The following is a 7,475-nucleotide window of genomic DNA, read 5'->3' on the forward strand; positions in this document are numbered from 1 at the left end:
TTGCAGTATTAAAGGTGTGTCCAGACGACCAATACACATGACACACACACACACACACGAGAGCAAGCTTGCAATGCAATAGTTTAAGTAAACAAATGAATAGAAATATACATTTTTGTCCTTTAATTTATTCCTAATTTCCCATTGACCTCCGCGGGCCGGTCAGGGACAGCCAAGGGGACGCAAATGGCCCTGGGGCCGCACTTTGCCCAGGTCTGAGTTAGAGGAAAGTGACGAGCAATTTGCTGAATTTGACGAGAAGTGGACTTCACCTTTAATTCCTACGTACAGTCTTCAGTATTAACATTGTTAATAAACCTGATGATTCCCCTAATACCTCCTATGAGGAAACATTCAGCATGAGTTATGAGGCAAAATAGTGGGATTCCTCAATAGCCCAGCTGTAGTAGAGTTTATTTGTAACGCACGTATGTGACACCGGTTGAAGCGGACAGTGAGTCAAAATGTAAATTGTAACAAAATGTTGAACTGCTGGGCTGCAGTGCTGTAGCTGTCTGGGGTTGTCAGTCAAACTGGAGCTTCTCCCACTGCCCTTCCTGATCTGTGAGAGATGGAGAGAGACGTGGGGATCAACTGGTATCATTTGGTATCGTCACAAAAAAAAAAATCAATATGTAAAATAACATACAACTCTGTCATAAAGCAATCTATTGGAGCATATCTGTCTGACTGGCTGGCCATGAGGTGTTTGTGTGTGTATGTGTGTGTGTGTGAGAGCAGTTATGCCTGGAGTACTGCATCTTATCCTCAGTCCTAGAGCATATCTGTCTGACTGGCTGGCCATAGTGTGTGTGTGTGTGTGTGTGTGTGTGTGTGTGTGTGTGTGTGTGAGAGCAGTTATGCCTGGAGTACTGCATCTTATCCTCAGTCCTACATACCTAAGTGCTTGTTTGACTCCTCCGCCATGTTTGCAGTGGAGCTGGTGTCCATTTCTGGAGTTATCCGTCTCAGGGCTTCTGTGGACAACACAGTGGGAGACAATATTACTGCACATCTGTCAATATTACTGCACATCTGTCAACATTACTGCACATCTGTCAATATTACTGCACATCTATCAATATTACTGCACATCTGTTAATATTACTGCACATCTGTCAATATTACTGCACATCTATCAATATTACTGCACATCTGTCAATATTACTGCACATCTATCAATATTACTGCACATCTGTCAATATTACTGCACATCTATCAATATTACTGCACATCTGTCAATATTACTGCACATCTATCAATATTACTGCACATCTGTCAATATTACTGCACATCTATCAATATTACTGCACATCTGTCAATATTACTGCACATCTATCAATATTACTGCACATCTGTCAATATTACTGCACATCTATCAATATTACTGCACATCTGTCAATATTACTGCACATCTGTCAATATTACTGCACATCTATCAATATTACTGCACATCTGTCAATATTACTGCACATCTGTCAATATTACTGCACATCTATCAATATTACTGCACATCTGTCAATATTACTGCACATCTATCAATATTACTGCACATCTGTCAATATTACTGCACATCTATCAATATTACTGCACATCTGTCAATATTACTGCACATCTGTCAATATTACTGCACATCTATCAATATTACTGCACATCTGTCAATATTACTGCACATCTATCAATATTACTGCACATCTGTCAATATTACTGCACATCTATCAATATGACTGCACATCTGTCAATATTACTGCACATCTGTCAATATTACTGCACATCTATCAATATTACTGCACATCTGTCAATATTACTGCACATCTATCAATATTACTGCACATCTGTCAATATTACTGCACATCTATCAATATTACTGCACATCTGTACTGGACACAACTGGAGAGTTAAAGTGGAAAGTACAGTTCATTCTGTTATGTGGCTGAGGTGTCCTTTTGATACGGAGCAATTTCACATCAGTTAGTTAGTTCAAAAAGAGTTCAGTCAGCAAGTTAAAAATTAAAAAAAAGGAAAAAAAACAAAGAAAGGAATAAATAAAAATGGTTTAGTGAAAGAGCTGGTGGCCCGTGCGGCGTGACGCACATGGACTGCTTTTAAGGAGAGCTGATGAGATCCCTGTCTTTTGTTTGAGGCTCTGTGGCGTAAGACTGAGAATGTGGATGACGTTTGATCACAGGGTCCTCTGAAGTAGGTGTGTTTCAGGCGTGGAGGAAGAGGATTCAGCAAAGTGCATTAAAAATGCAAGGAATTGGATATGGCAGGTTTATTTGCACATAATGGCTTCAGATTTAGACAGCAGTACCTGAAAATGTAGTTATATGGAACAATCTCAATCTCCAGTTGCTCAATCCCCAAAATCTGAATGTTGCTCTCTTTTAGTGCAGGTCTGCTCTCCTTGTTAAACATGTTTCCATGTTCCTCGTATCGTTTACACGTTTGAATGGTTAAGACTTTTTGAAGAAACTAATTTGCAACATCTTAACACATGACTCCCAATAACATTATATCAAACACAATAAATGTCATGTAATTTATATATTTTAGTTTGCATTAAATGTTCAACTGTTCAAAATGTAACCTCATAGGGCCTACCCTTAACTTGAAAAGAGTGAGGCCTTTTTATGATAAAAAAAAAAAATCTCGCTTTTAATCTGGAACGCTCATCTGCTTCGTCTTTACTGTCCATTCTCGACCGAGACAGGGACAGGGACAGAGACAGGGACAGGGACAGGGACAGAGACAGGGACAGGGACGGGGACGGGGTCGACAGTGGTACAGGAGGTAGAGAAGACGTTTAGTAATCAGAAGGTTGCTATTAGTTAGATTCTCCGTCATATGGCCCTTGAGCAAGACACTGAAACCCCTCGTGTGCCATCAGTGTAAATATAAAATGTGTATACATCCTTGTAAGTCGCTTTGGATAAAAGCGTTTGCTACTAAATGGACAGATGCAGTGTTTCACAGTGGTGTAGGAGAAGTGGGTACACTGTTTATTTCTATTAAGCAGCCCAGACAGCACAGGATAAACGTCCTGTTTTGAGTAGTGAGTATACCCAATGCTGACTGAAAAATAAGTGGGTATACTCCGTATACCTGCGTATAACCTGGACTACACCACTGGTGTTTGACCAGTGAGCTCACCTTCACTGAGAGCGTCCAACGCCCTTCGACCCATCAGACCCACGAACATCCCTCCTTTGTGTCCTGAGAACGAAGAGATGATTAATCAATCAATTAATTTGTTTATTTGATCAAGAGGGACAAATACACTTTTTTTTTTAAAGGAATATCAGTCTCCTCTTGCTGCTCTTTGAGTAGCACTGGTTCCTGCTGTTCTAAACTTGACTAGGATGCATAGTGGTGGGGGGGGCCAGGATATGGCGTGAGATTCTTTCACAGAGGTACGCAAAAGGCATCGGGTCTGTACATTACTGGGAAGAGGTATCGATCAGCTGGCTTGGTGAAGATGAATTCATGTTTTTTTTTTTGCTCTGCCACACATGCTAGTGTAAAGAAAGTGTAGCTTGAGGATGCTTCTCGAGTGATTTAATGCATGAGATCAGTTGAATCAATCAGTCATTTCCGCACAAATTGCCTCTAACTCACGTCGTGTCTGCACCCGCACGGGCTGTAGTACTTTACCTGCAATGACAAGGAAGAATACTTTGAAGAATATTTTGATTGACATCCAACATACAGTTGACATTTAGCATCTTGCTGCGTTAAAAGGTCAGAAGTTAACAAGGGAACGAGATTGGGAGTGGGTGAAACTTGGCGCGGCGCCAACATTCCAAGTTGTAGTAACATGCAAATTAGTCATCCATGATTTGGCTGTTTGAGGGCGAAGACAACATCGTGCTCTAGGAAGGTGAGTCGTGGGCGGTTGCCAGTTTCATGACTGAGAAACAGCTGCTGAGTTAAATGAAAGGAACAGCACGACTTCCTTCTGCAATTGCCCAGGAGTTTAGAGCATTTTCATTTTGTATATTCATGTTTTAGATGGAGTGTCTACATTTGGTATGTCCTTACATTGTGCATTGAGCGAATGTATCTCTTATATATATTGAAAGGAATCTTTATAAAAAAAATATTGGACTGAAATAGCTTTTCCGTCCAGTTTTTTTTACATCAGTGTGATCATATTCTGTCAGGTTTCAAAGAATGTGAATTTCTTTAAACATACTAAACTGTAAAATATACTAAAATATAATCTGATTAATAGTAAGCCTGCTAAAAGGGGGGAGGTGTCGGCTACCTGAGCGTCTACCCATGAGGCCATAGAACTGGCGCGCTTTGGACCTCTTCACGAGGCTCTCCTCCTGATCCGCGAGCCCCTCCAGCACAGGTTCTTCCTGTCACGCAAGCCAGCCCCAGAATGCATCGGGTTAAAAGGGTTAAACTCAAAAGGCATCGGTTTAAAATGGGTGTCATCCGGTTAGCCTTTTAAACTTAAACACATTCAGATAGGTACAGCAACTGGCAAATAAACACGTAGTGAGTATAAATACATGTTGGTGAATCTATGAAGATATTGGGTTTGCGTTGGTACAATTGCCGGAAGAGCACAAGGCAAGCAGCATTTTAATGAGAGGAATCATTTAAACATTGTGCCATTTTAATAGGATGTGATGAACACAGTCTAACTAGAACAAAATAGATCAATTTATTAAAATAGAATAACTAATATGTTTAATAAACGTTTCTAGGAATGAGTTAAGGAGTGATAAACCATTAAACCACATTTTAGTTAAAATGGAATCAGTCTAACAAATAAGGCACAAATAATACCGTTATTTTATCATCTGTAAAAAAAAAAATAGAAATACATTCTGTTGCTTATTGCAGTTTGTATAAATCAGTAACATTTGTAATTTTAAATCCTTGTAATCTACTGAGAACTTAAACCAGTATTTATCACATTTCAATCGAGCAGAGGACACAAATCCCTCTGAAACGTTACCTCTCAAATATAATATAATAAATATAATATAAGTCTCAAATATAATATAATTAATATAATATAAGTCCCAAATATATTATATAAATATAATATAAGTCACATATATCTTCCAATCACATCTGGTGCACTCACCTGCCAGTCTTTAGAGGTCCAGTTCTCCCTGTCCAGAGCGAAGGAGATTCCCTGAACGCTGTACACCAGAACGATAAAGGGGACGACCACCGCAAGGGGTTTCCAGGTTTCCATACGGGCTACACTAATAATAAAATGGGAAATAAAAAAGGAAGAAAACTAAAAACATATGACTCTTGTTTTTTGTTTGTTTGTTGCTAAAATCCTGGCCTAGGAAGATGTTTCAGCAGGATGAATGACAGGAGCGCAGTTGTGGATATTCCTCCGTTTCTTGCTTCTGTCTGTCCTGGTCTGGCAAAGCAAGGAGTGTTGGTTGAACCCTTGAATTCAAGCAGTATTTATACCCCATAGAAGCGTTGGCACCCCCTCCCATATGCACAATAACCACCCCCCCTCCCCCCCCCCTCCCCCCCCCGCCCCTGCACTACCCCAACCCACGTACCACCACCCCGCCCCCCCCCCCCACACCCATACGCACACAACCCCCCCGCGCCCGTGTCACTACTCCTACCCCAGGTACCCCCTCCGTCAGAAGATTGGGAGCGATTATGTTCTCTGACAAAGGACAGCGATGACACCCTCTCAAGTCCCCGTGGCATCACTAACCAATAAGATTCATGTGAAGCGCAAATGCTGGATGCACTGAAATGAAGAAGTACAAACAAACCAAACCGTGTTCTTCTTCTGTTATTCCTGAAACCTCAAACTGTAAAACCTGATCAGAGGACGGAGGAGAGGAGGGGGGGGGGGGGGGGAGAGGAGGGGGTGGGGGGAGAGGAGGGGTGGGTGGGGGGGTATTCTTTTATCATTTTACCGTCTTCAAATATTTGATGTTGGAACGACTCCGCTCATTTCCTGCCCTGCTGTGCTGCGTCCCCCACTACACCACACACGCACACACGCGCACACACACACACACACACACACACACACACACACACACACACACACACATACACAGGTCATAATAACCCAGCCCTGTTAGTGAAGGGAATCAAACAGACACCACAGACAGTCAGGGCCAGTGTGTGTGTGAGTGTGTGTGTGTGTGTGTGTGTGTGTGTGTGTGTGTGTGTGTGTGTGTGTGTGTGTGTCGTGGTATTTTCATGTGTGTATGTAATAAAACAGACTCCACAGACCGTCGTGGCCGACCACATTTGTGACTTCCTGGCGTGCCCCTTTGATTGGAGTTAGTTGAAAGAGCGCGGCCCGGCACCGCCGTGACTTTGAAGGGGCAGGTGGTAAACACGGCCTTATGTCACCACGCACACGCACACACACACACACACACACACACACACACACACACACACACCCTATATCTCTTTAGTGCCACACACACACTGCCTTATGTCACCACTTGCCCATGAGACGCTGTGTGTTAAGCTTCGCCTAATTAAGTCCACAGTATGGAAAAAAGCACCCTTCCTGTGGGCAGCTTAACTCACACAAGGTCTCCCACTCACAGGCACACACACACACACACACACACACACACACACACACACACACACACACAGAGACACACAAACACAGACACACACACACACACACACATGCCCCCCCCACACATGGAGTGTATATGTGTCCGTTAAGATGATGGGAACCGGTGATGAGATGAACGGAGTTTACCTGAGTCCGTTTAGATGATGGGAACGGAGTGTATATGTGTCCGTTAAGATGATAGGAACAGGTGATGAGATGAACTGATGGAGTTTACCTTTTTCCGTTTAGATGATGGGAACAGGTGATGAGATGAACAGAGTTTATCTGAGTCCGTATAGATGATGGGAACAGGTGATGAGATGAACAGAGTTTATCTGAGTCCGTATAGATGATGGGAACAGGTGATGAGATGAACGGATTTTATTTATAAAGCACATTTCATACACAGAATGCAGCTCAAAGTGCTCGAACAAAATAGAAGTTAAAAAATAAAAACAACAAGAAAAGGAGCATATTGACAAAAAACTAAATAAAGGTAGGCAAAAGTAGGCTAAGACCAATTAAGATCGAAAGTGAATAAATAACTGAAAAGACACACATATTGCACGTAATTCAATGGGAAGCAAACAATAAAACAATAAAAGCAAGTAGTGAGCAAGGCAGGATGGAATCTAAAAGCAACAGAGGGTGGTAGCTAAAAGAATGCAAGCCTAAAAAGATGAGTCTTAAGAAGTTTCTTAAAAATGTCCACGGAGGGTGCTGTCCGGCATCAGCCGATCTAAGGGATCTGGCAGGGGCATAAAAAGACAGCATGTCTGAGATGTATTGTGGAGCGAAACCATTTAGGGCCTTGAACACTGTTAGAAGTACTTTAAAATCAATTCTGAAGGGTATGGGCAGCCAGTGTAGGGCTATCAGGGACAGG

The sequence above is a fragment of the Sprattus sprattus genome (assembly GCF_963457725.1).
Source record: "Sprattus sprattus genome assembly, chromosome: 3".
Lineage (NCBI taxonomy): Eukaryota > Metazoa > Chordata > Actinopteri > Clupeiformes > Clupeidae > Sprattus > Sprattus sprattus.